This window comes from Bufo bufo, chromosome 8 (assembly GCF_905171765.1).
Source record: "Bufo bufo chromosome 8, aBufBuf1.1, whole genome shotgun sequence".
Taxonomy (NCBI): domain Eukaryota; kingdom Metazoa; phylum Chordata; class Amphibia; order Anura; family Bufonidae; genus Bufo; species Bufo bufo.
Window position 1 is genome coordinate 2945842 of NC_053396.1, and position 26677 is coordinate 2972518.

Genomic DNA, 26677 nt, shown 5'->3' on the forward strand with positions numbered 1-26677 from the left:
TACATGTGCGCTCAGCAGCTGAAGGCATCTGTGTTGGTCCTATGTTCATATGTGTCCGCACTGCTGAGAGGAATGATGTTTTAATATATGCAAATGAGCCTCTAGAAGCAATGGGGGCGTTACCATTACACCTAGAGGCTCAGCTCTCTCTGCAACTGCCGCACCCTCTGCACTTTGATTGACAGGGCCAGGCAGGGAAAACTTCATCATACCTGGCCCTGTTTTAGGTGTAGAAAATGGTCTAAATGTAAGACAGCGAGGAAGCTCAGAAGTCATCTTACATTTAGTACTGGCGGAGGATGCGCCGAAGTTATGGCGTTATAGTCTAAAATGTCGGTCTTAATAAATGTGCTCCTGTATCCCTAGCAAGAAGTTTGAAAGTAAAAGGCAATATTTATCTGGCTGGTAACCTTGATAGGAGAGATACATAGCAGAGCGCTGTATTAGGAGGGATGCACAGGAGAGTGCTGTATTAGGAGGGATGCACAGGAGAGCGCTGTATTAGGAGGGATGCACAGGAGAGCGCTGTATTAGGAGGGATGCACAGGAGAGCGTTGTATTAGGAGGGATGCACAGGAGAGCGTTGTATTAGGAGGGATGCACAGGAGAGCGTTGTATTAGGAGGGATGCACAGGAGAGTGCTGTATTAGGAGGGATGCACGGGAGAGCGCTGTATTAGGAGGGATGCAGGGGAGAGCGCTGTATTAAGAGGGATGCATAGGAGAGCGCTGTATTAGGAGGGATGCACAGGAGAGCGCTGTATTAGGAGGGATGCACAGGAGAGCGCTGTATTAGGAGGGATGCACAGGAGAGCGTTGTATTAGGAGGGATGCACAGGAGAGCGTTGTATTAGGAGGGATGCACAGGAGAGTGCTGTATTAGGAGGGATGCACAGGAGAGCGCTGTATTAGGAGGGATGCACAGGAGAGCGCTGTATTAGGAGGGATGCACAGGAGAGCGCTGTATTAGGAGGGATGCACAGGAGAGCGCTGTATTAGGAGGGATGCACAGGAGAGCGCTGTATTAGGAGGGATGCACAGGAGAGCGCTGTATTAGGAGGGATGCACAGGAGAGCGCTGTATTAGGAGGGATGCACAGGAGAGCGCTGTATTAGGAGGGATGCACAGGAGAGCGTTGTATTAGGAGGGATGCACAGGAGAGCGCTGTATTAGGAGGGATGCACAGGAGAGCGCTGTATTAGGAGGGATGCACAGGAGAGCGCTGTATTAGGAGGGATGCACAGGAGAGCGCTGTATTAGGAGGGATGCACAGGAGAGCGCTGTATGCATCTCCTATGAGAGGTTCTGCAGGCAGTTTTTTACAAGTACAATGTCCTCTAGTTAATGTTCTGGATGTGACACGAGGTCAGACCCATAGTTTAGAGGGGTTGTGATTATGCAGGTGAACCTGTTGTAATGTGATTGATCCCCTGCCCGTCTGTGGCTGCGGAGTCCTCGTACGGGTGATTGCCGCCATGTAATGGCTTTATTGCATTATTGTTGTGTTTCCGTTCAGCCGCCTTTTGCTGTATCTGCAGTTTAATAAAACAAATCTCAATGTTGGATGCTTGGCTTCTCATGCTGCAGGTTACATGACGTGAGTGGAAGCCTCATAAGCGCAGTGTATGTGCATTGAATGGGGGTCTGGGGCTCGGGCAGTATTATAAATACAACGCTCAAAATATCCAAAACAAAAAGTCTTTATTGGTAATTCATGTAAATCATGGGGAGTATAACCTAAATTTGTCATAAACAACAGGCCACAGAGAGGTTCAAAATATTTGGGTGGTAAATGGATTTCCACCACATCCCATGTAGTTTCGTTATAGGCCGGGACTATAGGACGTTCTGCTATGTTGCTGCACCCCACCACATAGTCGTCCACATTGTCCTGGCAGAACCTCTATTCGTGGAAAGCTGCGAGTGTGCACTCAGACTAACGCTGTCATCTCAGATTTCAAATCATTGTATAAATAAACCTGAGATAGTCTCTAACGTATATTGCTGCGGTCGGCGACTGAATGTGGCGTATATATCAGCTCCTTTCTGGATGCCCACTATAAACAAAATAGCTAAGTAGCAGCTCATATGTAGGAGACCTGCAGTCAACTGACCAAGTAGCCAGGCGTGAGTAACAGCCGGCCAAGGCTACTTTCACATGACGGGGGTATTGGTCATTCCCCACTCGCTCCCCCTTTTTACCCACTTTACTATCTCAAGCCCCATCCCAAAAACACCCCAATAAATGCAGACTATCCGGATGAACTGGTAGCAACCTGAACGCGGCTTCTATGTCTGTCTTCGCCATCAACGCCCCTTTCCTAAACTTTTTAACCCACTGCACTGCCACGTCAAACGAGGCATAGACCACCGAGCATAACGTTGGATCGATACCGTCGTTGACCGACGATCCCTTCGGGAAGGATAAATGGTGAATGAGGCAAAATTTATTTGCCTCCTTCTTCGGAACCACCCCCAGAGGTGACAGGCGCAAATCCTCTATTGGGGGCTCCGAAAAAGGCCCATCCATCCTTCCCAACCTCACTTCTTTCTTCAGCTTCTCAGTGACTACGCCTGGGTGTTCCCTAGCAGACTGCAAATTCTTTTTAAACAACACCGGCCCCGACGGAACAAACGGGATACGAAACCCCCACAGGAAACATTCCCACAACAGTTTTGCGGCCCTCGCGTCCGGGTATCTACCGAGAAACGCTTCCATCTTTTCCAGACGAACCGGCGTCTCCCCCTTTGCTAGCACCCTCGCTTCCCTTCTGCCTAGCACCCCTGAAGCACTGCGTGGCTCCATGGGACCCCCCACAGCTAGAGAACTCGTGCTTGAACTTGCACTTGGCTCCGAATTTGCACCCCCCTTCATTAAATAGGAAACACAGTCCCTTTGCTGACGCTGCAGAGAAGGCCGACTGTCCTCCAGCTCCCGACTCAGCCCGAAAGGACTGAGCTCCCGATTCCCCCCGAAAGGACTGAGCCGACCTAACCGGCGCCGTCACTCTTAACCACAAAGCTATGTCTTTGTGATCCCATCTAATACTCGGGCGCACCACCTTACACTGCAAAAACTATTCATCGTAACGCAGCCACGCCTGCCCACCATATACGCGATACGCTTCCCCAATGGAGTCTAGATAGCAAAACATTGCGGAGCAGCACTCTGGCGCCTTCTCCCCTACCACGCTGGCTAATATTGCAAACGCCTGTAACCAATTAGGTAACGTCCACGGTATTAACCGGTACCGACGCTTTTCTTCCTCCTCTTTTTTGCCCTCATCCTTCCTAGCTTTATCCAGGTTAAACTTCTCCAAAGGGAGCAGGGAAAAAATCTCCACATACTCCCCTCTCCAAATTTTATCTCTAACTTTTTTATCCCCCAACGGCCCCTCAAAGCAAACGTAGACCTCCCCCCTTGCTTTATCATCCAGCCCCCCCCCACCCCACGAGAACTTACCCCCACTCCCCATGCCGGCAACGGTGACTCCCCCCCGCACCCCAATTAGCCAATAACTCTGCTGGCCCCCCAACAACTGCCCTAACCCCCTACCCAACTCCCCCTGGGGCCCCCCGCCGCCCCCGCAGAAGAACTAGCGAGTAACTGCACTAAAGGTCCCAATAGCGCCTCACCTGGGTGCTGTGACCCCATCAGCCGAAGATCCTGACTCCTGACGTTCGTCCCTCCGCAACGATCCCGGTGAAAGGCGCTCCCATGATGGTCCCCTGGCCCGGCTGGGACCAGGGACGTGGAATCCAGGGTCTTCACCCGACGCCCCTGGGAAGGCGGAGTCTGGAGGATCTTGCTGGAACGTCGCCGAGGGCCTGCTGCCTTGGGCCGCAGCAGCCCCGTGTTCACCCACCACTTGCTCACGCCGAGGGGCCTCATCCACAATCCACGATCCTGGGTAAGGCCCTCCGTACCTGGTCCTGAACACTTGAGGGCGCTGTTTCCTCGCTGGACAGACCTTCCAAGGCCTGCTCGAGGGCTCCGCCTACGGTACCCGCGTCCTGCAGGCGTGAAGGGTCCTGGGAAGGGCTCCGTCTGCGGCGCTGAGCCCGAGGGGAGGACAACTGAGGACTAAGGCGCGCTGGCGGCTGGGCCCGCCGCAGCCGTGAAACTGATGGCTGAGGCGAGATGGGTGCCTCAGCCGCCCCTCTCAGCAGCAGTTGGACCTGCTCCTGCAGCCAGCCTGGTCCTCTGTTCACTGCTGCCGTCCTCAACTCCGCGATCATGGCGTCCAACTCCATCGTGGTGCGCGTCAGGTCAGTTCAGCTTACACCCCAAAATGGCCTCCTCTTTCCCACAGCCCCGGCTACTTAACCCCTCCGGCTACGCCTCTCCAAACTTGAATGGGCCAATCCCCCGGGGGCTCGCTTATCCAAACCCCCGTCATGGTAGCCTCCCCTAAAGGCTACGTCCCCCAGTCCGGCTATTACTTTGGATCCATCATGGATCTGCAGCAACGCTTCCGTTACAATAATACAACTGCATGCATCCCTCATGAACGGATCTGTTTGTATTATATCTTCTAGAGCCATGACGGATCCGTTTTCTATTGTGCCAGAGTCTCGCTCCGCACCACATGGCAGTGTTTTGGTGTCTGTCTCCAAAGCGGAATAGAGACTGATTGGAGGCAAACTTATGCATTGTGAGCGGATCCTTTTCCAGTCAGAATACATTAGGCCAAAACCGATCCGTTTTAGACCGCTGAGCCCTGAACGGATCTCAAAAACAGAAAGCCAAAACGCCAGTGTGAAGGTCGCCTTATACACAAGTGCCCCCCAGCTGAATGCACTCCAAATCTAACTCTCAGAAAAAGGGCTCAGCGCGTTTCTGTGCACGTGGAACCCTGCACGTCATCGGGGCACACTAGGGAGATCATAAGGACAGTAGCGGCGGCTGCCTCAGTACCGCAGCATAACTAGTATCCTATAGAATTCCCTGTTTCTAGGGGATGGAAGGCTGCGTGGTATTACTGGGATCAGTCACTCAGAAAGAATTACTCTGAAGAAGCCATGTTTGCTTATTTAATCACCCAATGGTGCGGAGGAAATAGCTGGTGTTAGATACAATAAGTGCGGGATCCGTGAAACCGTCCGCAGATCCGAGCTGAGCACATGGAAGCAGACACCCTGCGGTATACACTGGGACGGCTCAGAGCTTGTGCTGATCTCCACTTTCTTACCCTCTACCTCCAGAGATGAATCTGCCGACTATTGTTCTGCTCAGATTTGGGACCAGAAGTAATGGTGCAGCGGGAATGATGTAACGGTCGCATGTGTTTGGTGGCATGGTATCATACACGATCAGATCCTGTCTGCCGGCAGTGGGACAAGTGTCGCCGCCAAACTGGCCAAGTTCTACTGGTTGGGTAGCGTCTTTCCAATCTCCTGCAGCGTCTCTGCCCGGTAAAGACTTCTGAAGTCACTATCCACCATGTCCTGATTATTGTAAGCGGGGGGGCTCAACCTCTTCTGGTCGGAGGCCCCAGTGTCCACTCCAAAGGGCCATAATAAAACTTAGGAAGGGTGTTAGCATCTGAGAAATGTACTGCACGCTGAAGGCTTGTGATACTTGAACCCTGGGCGGTTTGCGGACAGTATTATGGCGGCAGCCTTACACATTGATCATTTAGTTTCCGTCGTCGTCGTCACGAATGACAGAAATGTCTGCAGAAACAAGAAGCCTTGTGCTCCGTGCTCTGCTCTCGCGGTGTCAGAAGTGGATTACTTCCTTGGCGGTGGCGCATTTTAAGATGCTGTTAATGTTCGCACGTCGTTCCGTCGTCTCCTTGGTTGGTTATAATGAAATCTGCAGTTCAGGGGCCGATCATTCAGTCGGAATCTTCATATAATAAGAAATGAATAGAAATGAAGGAAATGCTATTAGGATAATTTGCTGCGGCTTATGAATTATTCATCCTGTGATTTCTTATTCACACGTCTCGAAGCCTGAATCAATTTTTGGACTTCACAGTGAAGTTTCTTGATGTGGGATCTTGGGTGCTGGCCGGGATAATAGATCTCCTGAGGATGTGTCTGCCGGGGTCAGAAGAACGGCTCCGTGTGATAACCTACGACCATAGAAAGGGGGGAGGGAAACACGTGTCTGCAGGATCAGACTACACAAATGGTCTGTTTGTAGTCTGTAACCATGGAGACACAGAGGTCAGCACACAAGCCATATACAGAAACAGAATATCTTTTTTAAATGAAGACTGGAGATTTGCTTATTTTTTTTCTTATTTTAGATACTATGGTTGCAAAAGTGTACATTCCCTTAAAGGAAGTGAAAACTGTTTATTGTCTGGACCAGATTAAGTCTGTTTACAGGACCTTTGTAGATAAGGGATGGAATTTAAGAAGTTTTTGGGGTCTCCTTTAATGCTACAATTTGGGTCAGGAAATGAATAAATCTCCATGAAGAGTCTGTGCAAACAGCGCTGACATTATACTGTAACGCCTGGCGACCTGCGCTGTGCGGGGGGGAGTTAGCGGCAGTGCAGAACCTTTCTGGGTTAGTCTTTGCTCATCTGGCTTCTCCTTCTTGTCATGTTAGGTCTTTGCGTTTTGTTGGCTTGGTCCTGGATGGCCTTCATCGTCGCTCTGACAGACTGCCATAGGATTGGGCTCTGTAATAATCAGAAGTACAGGAGATGGGAAGGCCAGCCATGTTCCTAATCCGTCTCATATCCGGTCTGGTCTGTACCCCTAGGTTCGCTCTCCAATCACGTCGCCGCCGTCCTTTCTGCTCACCCGTTTCCTGCCAACCTTTGCTCATTACATTGAGATTGCTGATGGCTAGTGAAATGTTTGACTTGATCCTAGCACTAACTGACCGTCCCTGCCAGGAGGCGTTTACGAGAGGCCGTCCTGTTATCGGGTCAGTTCTGCAGGTGGCACTGCTCTCGTGGACTGTAGGGACACCGGGTGCCATCCGTCCTGGGTTTATTTTCATTGACCTCGATGCTTTCGGGCGGATGTCGCACTGTAGCCGCAGCGATGCCGCACAGACTCGCTGGACGCAATAACATTGTAATTCCACACAGCAGAAGCGCCCACAGTGTTAATCACATCCGCACGTACAGCCATGTACAGACCCCGCTAATAGTTACCTTCCCAGAGTCTAATTTTAGCATCTTGAGCCTTTTTATTCGGATTAACATGATGAAATCGCGCTCTGCGTGCAATTCTCTGTGCAAAACCTTCATAAATTTACCTAATTGTGTTTGCAGTTTGCAGGAAACCCATTTTGCTTTGTTCAGAGTAACAAAGATTTCCTGCGATAATCGGATGGCGCCTGACATGTTTTACCACTGCTTTGCATTAATCGGTGACCTGAATGTTCCTCGCCTTCTATTCCTTGGTTATAATCATTTCCTAGACAATATCAAAGGCAGAATATGGCTGGAAAGCAAATAAGTTTTGCCTGAAGATGCAGTAGAGAAATTAATAACTGGGTGAGAGCGGCAGGTAAGGACGCCATAATTACCTTTCGCCGAGGTGCACGGAAGCGTTCTTGATGCACGGCACAAGCAGATTTCATTACTTCGGATTTATTCTGCATTCGATCAGAGGGACGGGCAGTAAGATGGGGGGGTTATTGCATCTGGAATCTTGCTGCTAAATCATGACATGAAAAGTGCTTATTATTAGTCTTTTCTAGAATCGCAGGAGTTAAGCGTTGCATTTGTTTAGCCCTCGCTAATAGCAGGGAGGGCACTGGATAGCAATGCTGCTGTTGGCGGCCATTGCATCCTCATAATGGGCGATACTAATTACTGGCCGCAGACCTGCTCCGTTCTCTGCCTGAGCTAAGAGAATGCACTGAGATCAGCACTATCCTCCATCATAAACCCCAAATGACTGTAAATAAACCTGCAAATAAAAATTCAATATTGCGCCTGCTGAAAGCAGCATCCTGCGTACCGTAATGATATTAGAGAGGGGGTTTTGCTTATGGTGCAGTCAGTGCATTAGCGGCATCATCGCTGCTGGAGATGCTCACAGAGACTTTGTCTGGTGCTGATCTGGCGTCCGACCCATCACAGCACATGACACATTCAGAATGATGGCATCGCATTAAGGGCTAATCCAGTGGAAACGGCTTCAGCCATATAAGTCGGGAGCAGTCGTGCTGCAAATCATCTGTATGTGTAAGTAATGCAAAGGTAATGTGTCCGCAGGGGAACGCTATGGCTCATCACTCACGCCGTCCACAGGCCATCACCTGCGCGCACGTCTCTACGGGTTCAGTCATACTGCTAACAGCTCAGCTAATCTCCGCAGGAGGGACCTTCCGCTGCTTATCTTACCGAGATTTACATAATGAATGAACTGCAGTCGACAGGAGAGGATGCGCTCGTGGATGCGACGCCTTCAAGTCCTTCTTGGCACGTCAGCACTTTTGATGCTTTCTTTTAAGTGTCATTCACTTACCAATGTCATTTTACAGCGAAGATCTACATGAGATTTACCGTTTTTGCAGATTTAGCTTTACTGAACCTTTATCCTGCTGTTACATCCAGAGCTGCATTCACAGTTCTGCTTCTTACTGTTTGGTGTGCTAGTGGAGATCTCCTATCCAGCGATGATCACAGCCCAGGCGCACAACTTGTCGTTCATTGCGACATGAAACCACCGACGAGACACCGCCGGTATATAATGACCCCGGCCCGAACAGATATCTGCCGAATTAGAACATTTCCGAGGGAAATCGCTACAAGGCCTTATTCACACGTCAGTGATCCACAGACAGCCCACGTACCCATTTATTTTAGGGCTCGTTCACACGAACGCGTGCTGCCCGTTGCCGTATTGCGGACCACGAACGGAACACTGCAGAAGCACTACGGAGTGCCTTCTGGGGTTCCGTTCCGTGCCTCCACACCGCAAAAAGGTAGAACATGCTCTATCTTTTTGTGGAACGGAGGGATCGCGGACCCATTCAAGTGAATAGGTCCACGATCCCCATGCAGCTGGGCCACGGACAGTGCACCGCAATTTGCAGTCCATAGCATGGGCACGGGCTTTACACGGTCGTATGAATGACACATCCGTTTTTTAGCACGGAAGCATGCTACATTTATGTTCGTGTTTACAGAGCCATCGCGTCCGTTATAGTGTATGGGACCGTGAAAAACTGACCCATAGACTATGGCCTCTTGCACACAAACGTTTTTTTTTCCCGTTTACATTCAGTTTTTTTTTGCGTTCCATATATGGACCGTATACGGAACCATTCATTTCAATGGATATGCAAAAAAAAAACGGAAGGCACTCCGTATGCCTTCTGTTTCCGTATTTCTGTTCAAAGATAGAACATGTCCTATTATTGTCCGCATAACAGACAAGGATAGGACTGTTCTATCAGGGGCCAGATGTTCCGTTCTGCAAAAAACGGAATGCACACGGACGTCTTCCGTATTTTTTGCGGATCCGTTTTTTGTGGACTGAAAAAGCCATACGGTCCTGTGCAAGAGGCCTCAGTGGGACACGGATGACACACGGTCTAAACACGGATTCTTCAAGGAAATCTTTGTGAATGAATCACTGACCGTCTTATCGCAGATTTCATCACATTTTGTGCCTCAATTCTGCAGTTTTCATGGTTTCTGATTGCTGTCAGTGAACAGAAATATTTATTGTAAGCATTTATTGGCTAGAAATCCTCAGAGTATGTGCAATGCTGAGCGGACACGTAGGCCCCGCGCAGCCACTGCATGCCAGAAGCCCACATTAGGCTGGTATGTTCCGGAAAACCTCTTTTACCACTATATAGGGACAGTAAAGAAAAGCAGAATGGCTTGTAGTCGATGATGTTACTGTATGTCTATACCGTGACACTGGGGTCAATGTATGCCCCAGATGGAAGCACAAAACGAGATGTGAACAGAGCCTTTTAGTGTTGGAGGATGGGCAAAAACATGGCGGAGATGCCTCTGATCTCTGCTCTGAAGAGAAGCTGGCGGAGCTCTGGGAATTATTCCTGCTCCTTCGTATTCTCTTTCCCATCTTTCTGATCACGAGGTTCCAGGTCAGTGGGATTTGTCTTCTCTGTACTTGGCCTTCAGACATTGGAACGCGTTCACAGCCAGATGTAATCACAGGAGATGCCGCTGTCATCTCTTCTCTCTTTGATAATGTGAATTATGCAGAAAGACCGAGCCGCATTAAGCACGTCCACAGAGCACTGGACCATGGAAGAAGAGACGCCTCCACCACGACCTATGTGCTACTGGAGGGGCCACCCATCGTCTTGTAGAGAGAGAAGTGCATGCATGTGGTCAACCTGGTGGAGAAGGAAACGGATGTGTGATACCTAATGTTACTGAGGCTTCTCCAGCGTCACGCGGCTATATCCTCTGCTGACCGAGCCGCATTAAGCACGTCCACAGAGCACTGGACCATGGAAGAAGAGACGCCTCCACCACGACCTATGTGCTACTGGAGGGGCCACCCATCGTCTTGTAGAGAGAGAAGTGCATGCATGTGGTCAACCTGGTGGAGAAGGAAACGGATGTGTGATACCTAATGTTACTGAGGCTTCTCCAGCGTCACGCGGCTATATCCTCTGCTGACCGAGCCGCATTAAGCACGTCCACAGAGCACTGGACCATGGAAGAAGAGACGCCTCCACCACGACCTATGTGCTACTGGAGGGGCCACCCATCGTCTTGTAGAGAGAGAAGTGCATGCATGTGGTCAACCTGGTGGAGAAGGAAACGGATGTGTGATACCTAATGTTACTGAGGCTTCTCCAGCGTCACGCGGCTATATCCTCTGCTGACAGAGCCGCATTAAGCACGTCCACAGAGCACTGGACCATGGAAGAAGAGACGCCTCCACCACGACCTATGTGCTACTGGAGGGGCCACCCATCGTCTTGTAGAGAGAGAAGTGCATGCATGTGGTCAACCTGGTGGAGAAGGAAACCGATGTGTGATACCTAATGTTACTGAGGCTTCTCCAGCGTCACGCGGCTATATCCTCTGCTGACCGAGCCGCATTAAGCACGTCCACAGAGCACTGGACCATGGAAGAAGAGACGCCTCCACCACGACCTATGTGCTACTGGAGGGGCCACCCATCATCTTGTAGAGAGAGAAGTGCATGCATGTGGTCAGCCTGGTGGAGAAGGAAACTTATGTGTGATACCTAATGTTACTGAGGCTTCTCCAGCGTCACACGGCTATGTCCTCTGCTGACCGAGCCGCATTAAGCACGTCCACAGAGCACTGGACCATGGAAGAAGAGACGCCTCCACCACGACCTATGTGCTACTGGAGGGGCCACCCATCGTCTTGTAGAGAGAGAAGTGCATGCATGTGGTCAGCCTGGTGGAGAAGGAAACTTATGTGTGATACCTAATGTTACTGAGGCTTCTCCAGCGTCACACGGCTATGTCCTCTGCTGACCGAGCCGCATTAAGCACGTCCACAGAGCACTGGACCATGGAAGAAGAGACGCCTCCACCACGACCTATGTGCTACTGGAGGGGCCACCCATCGTCTTGTAGAGAGAGAAGTGCATGCATGTGGTCAACCTGGTGGAGAAGGAAACGGATGTGTGATACCTAATGTTACTGAGGCTTCTCCAGCGTCACGCGGCTATATCCTCTGCTGACAGAGCCGCATTAAGCACGTCCACAGAGCACTGGACCATGGAAGAAGAGACGCCTCCACCACGACCTATGTGCTACTGGAGGGGCCACCCATCGTCTTGTGGAGAGAGAAGTGCATGCATGTGGTCAACCTGGTGGAGAAGGAAACCGATGTGTGATACCTAATGTTACTGAGGCTTCTCCAGCGTCACGCGGCTATATCCTCTGCTGACCGAGCCGCATTAAGCACGTCCACAGAGCACTGGACCATGGAAGAAGAGACGCCTCCACCACGACCTATGTGCTACTGGAGGGGCCACCCATCGTCTTGTAGAGAGAGAAGTGCATGCATGTGGTCAACCTGGTGGAGAAGGAAACCGATGTGTGATACCTAATGTTACTGAGGCTTCTCCAGCGTCACGCGGCTATATCCTCTGCTGACCGAGCCGCATTAAGCACGTCCACAGAGCACTGGACCATGGAAGAAGAGACGCCTCCACCACGACCTATGTGCTACTGGAGGGGCCACCCATCGTCTTGTAGAGAGAGAAGTGCATGCATGTGGTCAGCCTGGTGGAGAAGGAAACTTATGTGTGATACCTAATGTTACTGAGGCTTCTCCAGCGTCACACGGCTATGTCCTCTGCTGACCGAGCCGCATTAAGCACGTCCACAGAGCACTGGACCATGGAAGAAGAGACGCCTCCACCACGACCTATGTGCTACTGGAGGGGCCACCCATCATCTTGTAGAGAGAGAAGTGCATGCATGTGGTCAACCTGGTGGAGAAGGAAACCGATGTGTGATACCTAATGTTACTGAGGCTTCTCCAGCGTCACACGGCTATATCCTCTGCTGACAGAGCCGCATTAAGCACGTCCACAGAGCACTGGACCATGGAAGAAGAGACGCCTCCACCACGACCTATGTGCTACTGGAGGGGCCACCCATCATCTTGTAGAGAGAGAAGTGCATGCATGTGGTCAACCTGGTGGAGAAGGAAACCGATGTGTGATACCTAATGTTACTGAGGCTTCTCCAGCGTCACACGGCTATATCCTCTGCTGACAGATGTCCCGCTGGGCTCTTGACATTCGGTCACACGTTTGTGAGGCCAGAACTCAGAGTGGATCAAACAGAGAAGTCGGGTCCACCCTCCGTCTTATCCTTCCCTCTAGGACTCCTCTATAATCAGCCACTCCAGCATATCGCCACTGGCTGTTGGAGTCTAAATCCACACGGTCAGGCTGCTGCCTCGTTGCGCGCCCATGCTAATACCGCATTTGTCTGCACTTTCTTAGGGTACGTCCGAACAGGATAGATTTGAGCAGAGAAAAACAAGTCAAGTGAATGAGATTTTACATACCTCATCTACACTCTGCAGAATTTTTCCATATGGAAACGCAGATTTTAAAATCTTCAGCGTGTTAATTTTTGTTGCAGATTTTCACCACAGTCTTTACCCCTTTTTGTGTAGCTCAGCAAAATCTGGACATTGCCCCTGGCGCACAGCCTCGACACCGATCTTAACTTGTATGAAATGAACCAAATTTATTAACAGGTGCACAGCTTTTAATAATTGTGGCGCTTATCGGAGCTGAAATCGACCAGATTTCTGGCACAGATGTTGTTACGTGAGTTGGGCCACCTCCTTCTGCCCACTCCCTGCCTATAGTGTTGCAAAAAGCAAAAAAGTCGCACAAATTTTGTCACAAGCCAGGAGTTACCAAAATTTGTGCCTTTTCTACAGCAGAAGCTTGATAAATCTCCCCCGATGTGGCAAACAAGCCAATTTATAGCAAAGGAAAGATTCCTGCACGTCAGGAGAATGAAGAGTGGAGGGGGCGTCCAGTCAGGGACCCCGCAAAGCCTCTGTCATATGGTATAATGGTGTTGGCTGAGGGGACACGGTCGGTCCGCCACTGAATGCGTGCCTATAGCTGCATCTCTTTAAGAAGGTGTGTGTAGGTGCCTCTAATCTTTATCTCATCTAATGAAGGTTTCCTGCCCCGTTGCCTCCGCTCAGGTGCTGTTATTTTCAGGACTTGTTTTCCGCTCCAGCTTGATGCCGGCGTACGATCTGCCAGATGCCGGGCGTCTGATAACAGAGTCAGGCAATCAGGGATTATTAGTGTAGATTGGAAGCTCGACTTCCCCAGTGTCATCGTTTTATCTAGTAGAAGATGTGTGACCACATATAGCTGCCGTATCACAGCAGGTTACTGCTTGACCAAGCCGTTCACCAGACATTCAGTGAGGACATGGAGGTAACTGACGGCGGGGACTTATTGACTGCAGAATGAAAATGTTCCTGTGGATGGTGGCACAGCTGGGCGCCGCTGTTTTCCTTCCAACATTATTATCGCTGCAGAACGCTAAGTACTAGATGCAAGTTAGATCACAGGATGGAGGATTTTTTTGCTCCAAGTCAGACTTGCCTCTACGTGCCGAGGCAGGAACATGTGCGACGTGTTAGCGCCCATCACTTGCATACATTTTTAGCTTCTTAAAAAGACCATTGTTGTGTAGTTAAATGTAACCTGTTGTTCCCTGTTATCCACCATGTCAGGTAATTTACTGGGATGAGCTATTAGTAAAGAGAGAAACCTGCCCGTAACCTCAACCTTGTCATTACCGCCACTGCTGGGATGCTCCAGAGAAATGTTCCTGCGCCATTATCTCTAGATTTATAAACCGGGTCACTGGCTCTTTAAAGTACCAGGATGTGATTTCACTTTGTGTATTTTGTCTCGGTAGACACATTTACACCGCTGATCGCACCGGGAATGGCGGCTGCTTTGGATATATTTGTTTTTCTGCTATCGTATGTAGCGGCAGCAAGGTGTAAAGAACGCCCAGCTGGCGGTTATTTTGGATTTTTATCTGCTGTCAGCTGTCTTTTCATCGCTCGGCTCTCGTTTGAGGTTTTTGTTAATTAGTGTAGTTTCAGCAGATTAGTGACATATTAGGATTATTCTTAGATCTTTTGCTAGGTGTGAGGCATATGGTCGATTGTAAACATGTGCACTTTCTCTTCATGGATACACAAACCCCTCTCTTTATAATATTTTCATGACTATTATTCGAGTGCACGGCTAAAGTCTGAAGATGGAGCCTCTGATCATTTGGGCTTCATTGTGTCTGATAAAATGATCCTGACATATGAATGTATTGAGGACTACTGTCCAATGTATATGACGACCTGCAAATGAACAAGGATTTGTTCGGAAATGTCTGTGCAAGAGAGCTGAGGTACTGTTACTCCAGCAGATGTCATACAGATCACGAGAAACAATCGAAGCAAAAGCGACTCGCTAACCATGAAAATTCCGCTTATTATACACATAGATAATCGTTTGTACTTGCGGTCGTTACTCATTTGCCTTTCACTCGTTACTTGTTATTACCTGTAAAGATGGGAGACAGATGATTGGTCAAAAGGCATGGATGAGATCGTTGACGAGTACTATTATATGAACTAATCTATTAATGAGGAGCGATACTTTTTTAGGGTAGGTCATCAGTATATAAGTCTTGAAAAACCCTTTTAACTCAGTTCTCTATCCTTTGTATATACTATACTTAAAGAGGTTGTCTGGTCCCAAAATCTAAATTCTTTTTATGTGCTTCTTAGACCCCTCAACGTGCATATACATGCCCCCAATACCTGTTTTTCATGTCTGTGCTTTTCTTCCCCCTGTCTGGGCATCAGACTCTCCTTGTAGGTCTGTTTACATTCAGAGCTTCCTGGTTTCTTCAAGACCTAACTTTATTTATAACCAAGCCTAGCTGCTCTGCAGAGTAATAAGTCACAGGCTGACCCCTCCCCAACACTCTTCAGTCTGCAGATGCTCCGCCCACTACACCTCTTGTGGCCATGTTACTACACTCACACATGAATCCTACTAGTGTCTTGTCTTTTGCTGCATCACATCACTGACTGTCCATAGGCTCCTCCCTCGCCAGCTATTTAGTAGTACAGTAAACAGCTTGAATAAGCAGGCACGTCAAAACACATCTGTAGCTTAGTCTATCATATACAATACAGTCTTCTGAGCCTGATAAATAGCCTGTTGTGTGTGATACGGCCCGCTGAGCTCTGTATCTAATCCTATCTTGTACAATACTGTCTAGTGTGTTGTGTATCTAAGCCAATCTTGTCCAATACTGTACACTGTCCTGTGTTCTCTCCTGTCCTTATACTATAGACAGTAATAAGCAGGGTGTTCTAGTGGTGATAGATAATCAGTTCTCCCCTCTCCTGTGTTCTCTCCTGTCCTTATACTATAGACAGTAATAAGCAGGGTGTTCTAGTGGTGATAGACAATAAGTTCTTACCTCTCCTGTGTTCTCTCCTGTCCCTTATACTATAAACAGTGATAATAAGGGTATTCTACTGATGATAGATAATCAGTTCTCACCTCTCCTTTGTTTTCCCCTATCCTTATACTATAAACAGTGATAAGCAGGGTGTTCTAGTGATGATAATCAGTTCTCATCTCTCCTGTGTTCTCACCTGTCCCTTATACAACACACAGTGATAAGCAAGGTGTTCTAGTGATGATAGATAATCAATCCTCACCTCTCCTGTGTTCTCTCCTGCCCTTTTACTACAAACAGTGATAAGCAGGGTTTTCTAGTGATGATAGATAATCAGTTCTCACCTCTCCTGTGTTCTCCCCTGTCCTTATACTATACAAAATAATAAGCAGGGTGTTCTAGTGATGATAGATAATCAGTTCTCACCTCTCCTGTGTTCTCTCCTGTCCTTATACTATAAACAGTGATAAGCAGGGTGTTCTAGTGATGATAGATAATCAGTTCTCACCTCTCCTGTGTTCTCTCCTGTCCTTATACTATAAACAGTGATAAGCAGGGTGTTCTAGTGATGATAGATAATCAGTTCTCACCTCTCCTGTGTTCTCCCCTGTCCTTATACTATACAAAATAATAAGCAGGGTGTTCTAGTGATGATAGATAATCAGTTCTCACTTCTCCTGTGTTCTCTCCTGTCCTTATACTATACACAGTTATAAGCAGGGTGTTCTAGTGATGATAGATAATCAGTTCTCACCTCTCCTGTGTTCTCTCCTGTCCTTATACTATAAACAGTGATAAGCAGGGTGTTCTAGTGATGATAGATAATCAGTTCTCACCTCTCCTGTGTTCTCTGCTGTCCTTATACTATAAACAGTGATAAGCAGGGTGTTCTAGTGATGATAGATAATCAGTTCTCACCTCTCCTGTGTTCTCCCCTGTCCTTATACTATACAAAATAATAAGCAGGGTATTCTACTGATGATAGATAATCAGTTCTCACCTCTCCTTTGTTTTCCCCTATCCTTATACTATAAACAGTGATAAGCAGGGTGTTCTAGTGATGATAATCAGTTCTCACCTCTCCTGTGTTCTCTCCTGTCCTTATACTATAAACAGCGATAAGCAGGGTGTTCTAGTGATGATAGATAATCAGTTCTCACCTCTCCTGTGTTCTCTCCTGTCCTTATACTATAAACAATGATAAGCAGGGTGTTCTAGTGATGATAGATAATCAGTTCTCACCTCTCCTGTGTTCTCCCCTGTCCTTTTACTATACACCGTTATAAGCAGGGTGTTCTAGTGATGATAGATAATCAGTTCTCACCTCTCCTGTGTTCTCTCCTGTCCCTTATACTACACACAGTGATATGCAAGGTGTTCTAGTGATGATACATAATCAATCCTCACCTCTCATGTGTTCTCCCCTGTCCTTATACTATACACAGTTATAAGCAGGGTGTTCTAGTGATGATAGATAATCAGTTCTTACCTCTCCTGTGTTCTCGCCTGTCCCTTATATACAGTTTCTTCATCCTGCTCCAAGTCCCTTAATTACAGTGCACAGTGCTTAGTTACATCAGCGGTGATGACTCTCGTGTGGACACATCACTGAGGAATCCAGTCACTGGCTGCAGAGGAACAGATGATTATGCCCAAGAAGAAGTAAACGAGCCACGGACAGAAGATAGACACACAGAAGCTAGTGCACAGGACTGGAGTGTCACGGCTGTATGTGAGCAACAATAGTATACACAGTAAAAGAGCTACTGACCGGACCCAAACTAGGGAGGATAAAGGGTGACCCCTGTCAGACCCTCAAAGCTCTCCCTATGCTGCTAAAGATCATGCCCGGATCCAAATGGCGGAACGAGGCATGCCCACGTGCCTAAGACTGATGACCACTGTAACCCCTACAATAGTGGAAGGGGCACGGCCACCGGTGCCCTACTCAGTATATGGAGGGAACCGTGGCCACCTCAGATCCAGTCAGAAAATAATAAGGTACACAACAATGTCTGTACACTAGCTGAAGGTGTTGCAGCCGCAGAGAAGACGGATCCAAGGACAGCTGGCAATATCCGGAGTGCTTGCTGCAGCAGAACACAGGTCCAGTGAACTGATAGCTACAAGTGAAGATACTAAAGCAAGAGCTACAACTGAAATGAGAACTATAATCCACGCCCTACAATAGGAGGAGGGGTGATATAAAGAGAGGGAAATCAAACGCATGAGGAACAGCTGTGAGGAAGGAAACCAAAAGTAAACAGAGCAGTGAGAACTCCTCCCAGCTCTAGTAGTGACATCATCACAGGGGTGGAGAAACAGAGCTGTGAGAACGTCCCAAAGCTCTGGTAGTGACATGGAGCTGCAGATGGCAGGTAAGTATGAAGCGTAGGCAGGCTGCAAGTGTAGCAGCAGCCTAGGATGAGCAAGTAGAGGATAAGCATGGTAGTTGCCCTGGCAAGGATGGTAGTGCATGCAGATCACAGTGGCAATCCTCACACCAATACCCTACTAGGGCCATGAAGTGATAGAAGGACACACTCTTGTCTTCCCTCGGGTCACAACCTGTTGTTGGGGCTACTGCCTGGTGATGGTCGGGGTGCCCTTAGTGTTAACTGTTTTGGCAGTTTGGGCGCAGGTGCAATGGCTAGTGAATAGTGATTGAGTCAGTGACCAGGTCAGTTGGTGCAAATAAATAGATCTCTTTTTACTAAAGTGCAGAATAGCAGTTCATTCCCAATAGCAGTGTATGCATGGATAGCAGCAATGATGGGGGTTGTGGTACTCCTTCTCTCTGCAGAATCCTTGCTGTGCAGTTGAGGTTTTTAGTATCGGTCCTGTAATTCTTGGCTGAGGGGTAAATCCCATATGATCTCTGTGTAATCAGATTTGATTGTTTCTTCCCATTATGAGTCTTACCAGTGCGGACACTATAATGGTGGTCGTCACATAGAGTCTGTGGAGACCTGGAAAATGCAGACAAGACTGAATAGGAGACTTTATAAAGGGATGAGAACAGGTGCACATACAATGCACAGCTCCGCGCGTCCGGGGCCCCTTCCCTCTGGTCGCTCTGGATAAAGACAGGGAAACCTTTCTTCATAAAGAGCATGCCACCCCTCTGCCGCAGTGATGGGTGATGAGGGCTAAGTGCTGCTGCCCGGGCATGAGGAGCCATTTAGTACTTCTTGGCGTGGCCCTGCTCTCTGGGCCCCATCCTTCTGGTGTGTTTTCTGATCATTCGGCCTCTTCCCTGTCGGTATTGGGCCCGGTGGGGTAGGACGGGTTCCTAGCACCATGTTAAGCTATTACTCAACCAGTGGGGAAGATTGGACGCCGTCTTCTGTAACCTTTACATTAAAATGATTTCCAGTTCTTCCATCCTTCTCTGTCATCACCACTGACAGGGAAATTACGGACCTCACTGGTTACCCGGCCAAATAAATGATTGATCCGATTTCTTTGTTTTTAACTTTGCTATTTGAAATAATTGTATAATATGGAGCTTGGCGTGACAGGAAGATATATGAAGAGGAAATAAAGTGGAGCGGCCGTGGTTATTTGTCATAGGAAGGTATTGTGTCACCGCTGGATAGATTGCTGTAAGGCTTGCACTGCTTTTTAATTTAGATTTAACCCTTACTGCCGTTAAGTCCATAGTAAATCACAAGTGCAGTCTTATTCTGTGGGAGGGAGCAGGAACGGAGGGGCTATCGACCAGACAATGTGATTGGGACGGGGGCTTCCCACATAATGCCAGAAGGACTTGTCTATAGGGATGCAGAAGGACCCCCATCCTCCTTCACCTTTCCTTCCGTAGCAGGGATCGGGTGTGAGTTGTTCTTTGGGTTTCCATGAACTGAATAACTTTGATTGAGCCTCTTAGGTTCCTGCAATAACCCTCACACTACTGAGCAGCTGGGACTTAGAACTTCGCTGGGTTTCATGGCTCCCATGGTCCGTTGCCCCAGTGGGTCCGTGTACTGCCCAGTGCGCTCTGTACTCTGCCCAGGGTGGACGGTGTCTCTGCTCAGTCTGCAGCCTATGGAGCCCGTTCTAGACTGTGCATGAACTTCTACATTGCCTCTTACACTGCAGAAGAAATATCTAGGATGAAAGCTACGCCTTCATTTCTATTGACGGCTAGAGACAGGATGGAAATTACCTGGAGAAAATCCTTCCAACATCTCTGTGCAATGTACAGAAATGATTTACATGAACTCCTAAAAAGGACCTCCGCCGTCCCCCGACTAATGACATTCTGATGTCTCCTGGGTCCTGTTCCTCTTTACTTCCAGATACTGTCGCAACACATAAAAAGTGCCTCAAAATGCCAACTCTGCCAATCTGTAGCTGAAGAGTCACTGTGTACATACATTACTTATCCTGTACTGATCCTGAGTTACATCCTGTATTATACTCCAGAGCTGCACTCACTATTCTGCTGGTGCAGTCACTGTGTACATACATTACTTATTCTGTACTGATCCTGAGTTACATCCTGTATTATACTCCAGAGCTGCACTCACTATTCTGCTGGTGCAGTCACTGTGTACATACATTACTTATCCTGTACTGATCCTGAGTTACATCCTGTATTATACTCCAGAGCTGCACTCACTATTCTGCTGGTGCAGTTACTGTGTACATACATTACTTATCCTGTGTTACATCCTGTATTATACTCCAGAGCTGCACTCACTATACTGCTGGTGAAGTCACTGTGTACATACATTACTTATCCTGTACTGATCCTGAGTTACATCCTGTATTATACTCCAGAGCTGCACTCAGTATTCTGCTGGTGCAGTCACTGTGTACATACATTACTTATCCTGTACTGATCCTGAGTTACATCCTGTATTATACTCCAGAGCTGCACTCACTATTCTGTTGGTGCAGTCACTGTGTACATACATTACTTATCCTGTACTGATCCTGAGTTACATCCTGTATTATACTCCAGAGCTGCACTCACTATTCTGCTGGTGCAGTCACTGTGTACATACATTACTTATCCTGTACTGATCCTGAGTTACATCCTGTATTATACTCCAGAGCTGCACTCACTATTCTGCTGGTGAAGTCACTGTGTACATACATTACTTATCCTGTACTGATCCTGAGTTACATGCTGTATTATACTCCAGAGCTGCACTCACTATTCTGCTGGTGCAGTCACTGTGTACATACATTACTTATCCTGTACTGATCCTGAGTTACATCCTGTATTATACTCCAGAGCTGCACTCACTATTCTTCTGGTGCAGTCACTGTGTACATACATTACTTATCCTGTACTGATCCTGAGTTACATCCTGTATTATACTCCAGAGCTGCACTCAGTATTCTGCTGGTGCAGTCACTGTGTACATACATTACTTATCCTGTACTGATCCTGAGTTACATCCTGTATTATACTCCAGAGCTGCACTCACTATTCTTCTGGTGCAGTCACTGTGTACATACATTACTTATCCTGTACTGATCCTGAGTTACATCCTGCATTATACTCCAGAGCTGCACTCACTATTCTGCTGGTGCACTCACTGTGTATATACATTACTTATCCTGTACCGATCCTGAGTTACATCCTGTATTATACTCCAGAGCTGCACTCACTATTCTGCTGGTGCAGTCACTGTGTACATTACATTACTTATCCTGTACTGATCCTGAGTTACATCCTGTATTATACTCCAGAGCTGCACTCACTATTCTGCTGGTGCAGTTACTGTGTACATACATTACTTATCCTGTGTTACATCCTGTATTATACTCCAGAGCTGCACTCACTATACTGCTGGTGAAGTCACTGTGTACATACATTACTTATCCTGTACTGATCCTGAGTTACATCCTGTATTATACTCCAGAGCTGCACTCAGTATTCTGCTGGTGCAGTCACTGTGTACATACATTACTTATCCTGTACTGATCCTGAGTTACATCCTGTATTATACTCCAGAGCTGCACTCACTATTCTGCTGGTGCAGTCACTGTGTACATACATTACTTATCCTGTACTGATCCTGAGTTACATCCTGTATTATACTCCAGAGCTGCACTCACTATTCTGTTGGTGCAGTCACTGTGTACATACATTACTTATCCTGTACTGATCCTGAGTTACATCCTGTATTATACTCCAGAGCTGCACTCACTATTCTGCTGGTGCAGTCACTGTGTACATACATTACTTATCCTGTACTGATCCTGAGTTACATCCTGTATTATACTCCAGAGCTGCACTCACTATACTGCTGGTGAAGTCACTGTGTACATACATTACTTATCCTGTACTGATCCTGAGTTACATGCTGTATTATACTCCAGAGCTGCACTCACTATTCTGCTGGTGCAGTCACTGTGTACATACATTACTTATCCTGTACTGATCCTGAGTTACATCCTGTATTATACTCCAGAGCTGCACTCACTATTCTTCTGGTGCAGTCACTGTGTACATACATTACTTATCCTGTACTGATCCTGAGTTACATCCTGTATTATACTCCAGAGCTGCACTCAGTATTCTGCTGGTGCAGTCACTGTGTACATACATTACTTATCCTGTACTGATCCTGAGTTACATCCTGTATTATACTCCAGAGCTGCGCTCACTATTCTGCTGGTGCAGTCACTGTGTACATTACATTACTTATCCTGTACTGATCCTGAGTTACATCCTGTATTATACTACAGAGCTGCACTCACTATTCTGCTGGTGCAGTCACTGTGTACATACATTACTTATCCTGTACTGATCCTGAGTTACATCCTGTATTATACTCCAGAGCTGCACTCACTATTCTGCTGGTGGAGTCACTGTGTACATACATTACTTATCCTGTACTGATGCTCAGTTACATCCTGTATTATACTCCAGAGCTGCACTTACTATTTTGCTGGTGCAGTCACTGTGCACATACATTACTTATCCTGTACTGATCCTGAGTTACATCCTGTATTATACTCCAGAGCTGCGCTCACTATTCTGCTGGTGGAGTCACTGTGTACATACATTACTTATCCTGTACTGATGCTCAGTTACATCCTGTATTATACTCCAGAGCTGCACTCACTATTTTGCTGGTGGAGTCATTGTGTACATACATTACTTATCCTGTACTGATCCTGAGTTACATCCTGTATTATACTCCAGAGCTGCACTCACTATTCTGCTGGTGCAGTCACTGTGTACATACATTACTTATCCTGTACTGATCCTGAGTTACATCCTGTATTATACTCCAGAGCGGCACTCACTATTCTGCTGGTGCAGTCACTGTGTACATACATTACTTATCCTGTACTGATCCTGAGTTACATCCTATATTATACTCCAGAGCTGCACTCACTATTCTGCTGGAGAAGTCACTGTGTACATACATTACTTATCCTGTACTGATCCTGAGTTACATCCTGTAATATACTCCAGAGCTGCACTCACTATTCTGCTGGTGCAGTCACTGTGTACATACATTACTTATCCTGTACTGATCCTGAGTTAGATCCTGTATTATACTCCAGAGCTGCACTCACTATTCTGCTGGTGCAGTCACTGTGTACATTACATTACTTATCCTGTACTGATCCTGAGTTACATCCTGTATTATGCTCCAGAGCTGCACTCACTATTCTGCTGGTGCAGTCACTGTGTACATACATTACTTATCCTGTACTGATCCTCAGTTACATCCTGTATTATACTCCAGAGCTGCACTCACTATTCTGCTGGTGCAGTCACTGTGTACATACATTACTTATCCTGTACTGATCCTCAGTTACATCCTGTATTATACTCCAGAGCTGCACTCACTATTCTGCTGGTGCAGTCACTGTGTACATACATTACTTATCCTGTACTGATCCTGAGTTACATCCTGTATTATACTCCAGAGCTGCACTCACTATTCTGCTGGTGCAGTCACTGTGTACATACATTACTTATCCTGTACTGATCCTCAGTTACATTGTGTATTATACTCCAGAGCTGCACTCACTGGATCAGTATACGTGTCGTCTACAGTAAGTATTAATTGAAGTGAAGCTAATTATTTCGGTCACTAACTGCGGTGACGTGAGAATTGCTTGGATTAAATAATGATATGTCTGGAGGAATTTTGAAGAAACCCTCCTAGAGACCAGACCCCGCCGCTTCACCTCTGAGGCTCTTTGAAGATAAGCGTTGTTCATGAGGCGATTAAAAGGAGCATTTGAATAGAAGACGTTGGGGCCCCGTTCCTTAGCCCCGGGCCCCGATCTGCTTTACGCCATCACAGGAATGGCTTCAGGCTCTTACATTACATTTAATGAAAACCAAAAGCAAAGACAGATGCCTCTGAGCGCGACTTCTCCCGGGACTAGGTATGGACTACGCAGACTGCAGACTTCTGTCTGATCATTAATAATCTTCTAATAACGGACTCAGGACTGTAAGGACTTGTGTCAACAAATGGGGTAAAACCACCGAACGACAAAGCAAACTGGATTCCAGGACATTGCAGAGGCTCTGGAGAATGTGTCTCTGACCTGACACTGCACACGTCATGAAATGTGACTTAGTATAACTGCTGACACCAACCAGCAGAATAGTGAGCGCAGCTCTGGAGTATAATACAGGATATAACTCAGCATCAGTACAGGATAAGTAATGTATGTACACAGTGACTGCACCAGCAGAATAGTGAGTGCAGCTCTGGAGTATAATACAGGATGCAACTCAGGATCAGTACAGGATAAGTAATGTATGTACACAGTGACTGCACCAGCAGAATAGTGAGTGCAGCTCTGGAGTATAATACAGGATGTAACTCAGGATCAGTACAGGATAAGTAATGTATGTACACAGTGACTGCACCAGCAGAATAATGAGTGCAGCTCTGGAGTATACTACAGGATGTAACTCAGGATGAGTACAGGATAAGTAATGTATGTACACAGTGACTGCACCAGCAGAATAGTGAGTGCAGCTCTGGAGTATAATACAGGATGTAACTCAGGATCAGTACAGGATAAGTAATGTATTTACACAGTGACTGCACCAGCAGAATAGTGAGTGCAGCTCTGGAGTATAATACAGGATGTAACTTAGGATCAGTACAGGATAAGTAATGTATGTACACAGTGACTGCACCAGCAGAATAGTGAGTGCAGCTCTGGAGTATAATACAGGATGTAACTCAGGATCGGTACAGGATAAGTAATGTATGTACACAGTGACTGCACCAGCAGAATAGTGAGTGCAGCTCTGGAGTATAATACAGGATGTAACTCAGGATCAGTACAGGATAAGTAATGTATGTACACAGTGACTACACCAGCAGAATAGTGAGTGCAGCTCTGGAGTATAATACAGGATGTAACTCTGGATCAGTACAGGATAAGTAATGTATGTACACAGTGACTTCACCAGCAGTATAGTGAGTGCAGCTCTGGAGTATAATACAGGATGTAACTCAGGATCAGTACAGGATAAGTAATGTATGTACACAGTGACTGCACCAGCAGAATAGTGAGTGCAGCTCTGGAGTATAATACAGGATGTAACTCAGGATCAGTACAGGATAAGTAATGTATGTACACAGTGACTGCACCAGCAGAATAGTGAGTGCAGCTCTGGAGTATAATACAGGATGTAACTCAGGATCAGTACAGGATAAGTAATGTATGTACACAGTGACTGCACCAGCAGAATAGTGAGTGCAGCTCTGGAGTATAATACAGGATGTAACTCAGGATCAGTACAGGATAAGTAATGTATGTACACAGTGACTGCACCAGCAGAATAGTGAGTGCAGCTCTGGAGTAAAATACAGGATGTAACTGCTTTTTATGTATAGTGTGTACATATATAAATGGTAAAATATTGATTGTTATGTTTGTGGTGCATTGAGGAATATTCTCCTGGGTCACATCGTCCTCTGTGTCTTGTGAGGGTCATGTGTCTGGTATATCGCTGACCAGTCTGTGGAGTCGCTCTGCCTGTTGAGAAGCAGATGTTAGTATGCGGTACATGGAATGGTTTGTGGAGTATCTCCGGACAGGAGAAGGAGCTTTCTCGTGTGGCTGGTGACCTCTTATCCTTTGCTGTGTCAGAATAAAATTACAATATTTTTCTAATCATTTGGTAATGGACATTTCTTTGTTTCCCACCAGATATTACTCACACAGAGGCGCGTTACTCACTATTAATGGCCACGTTTTGTGTGCTCACAGTATATACCTGCAGAGCATCGTGCGGAGTAGCTTGGAAATCCTGGGGGTATCTCATTAGGACAAGTCAGTGGCAGCTATTAGGCTCCTTGCAGATGAGCGGATAAGGTCCGGATGCGTTCAGTGAAACTCGCACCATTTTGCAAGCAAGTTCGGTCAGTTTTGTCTGCGATTGCGTTCAGTTTTATTCCGCGCGGGTGCAATGCGTTTTGATGGGTTTTTCACTGAAGCCCCATTCACTTCTATGAGGCCAGGGTTGCGTGAAAAACGCAGAATACAGAACATGCTATGATTTTCACGCAACGCACAAGTGATGCATGAAAAACATCGCTCATGTGCACAGCCCCATTGAAATGAATGGGTCCGGATTCAGTGCGGGTGCTATGCGTTCACGTCACGCATTGCACCCGCGCGGAAAACTCGCTCGTGTGACAGGGGCCTTACTGTGTGTTTATCCATCACCAGATTGTCAATAATTTTTATCGGAAATATGAAAATGCATTTATTTAGTCTGTTTGTTCCCCTGATT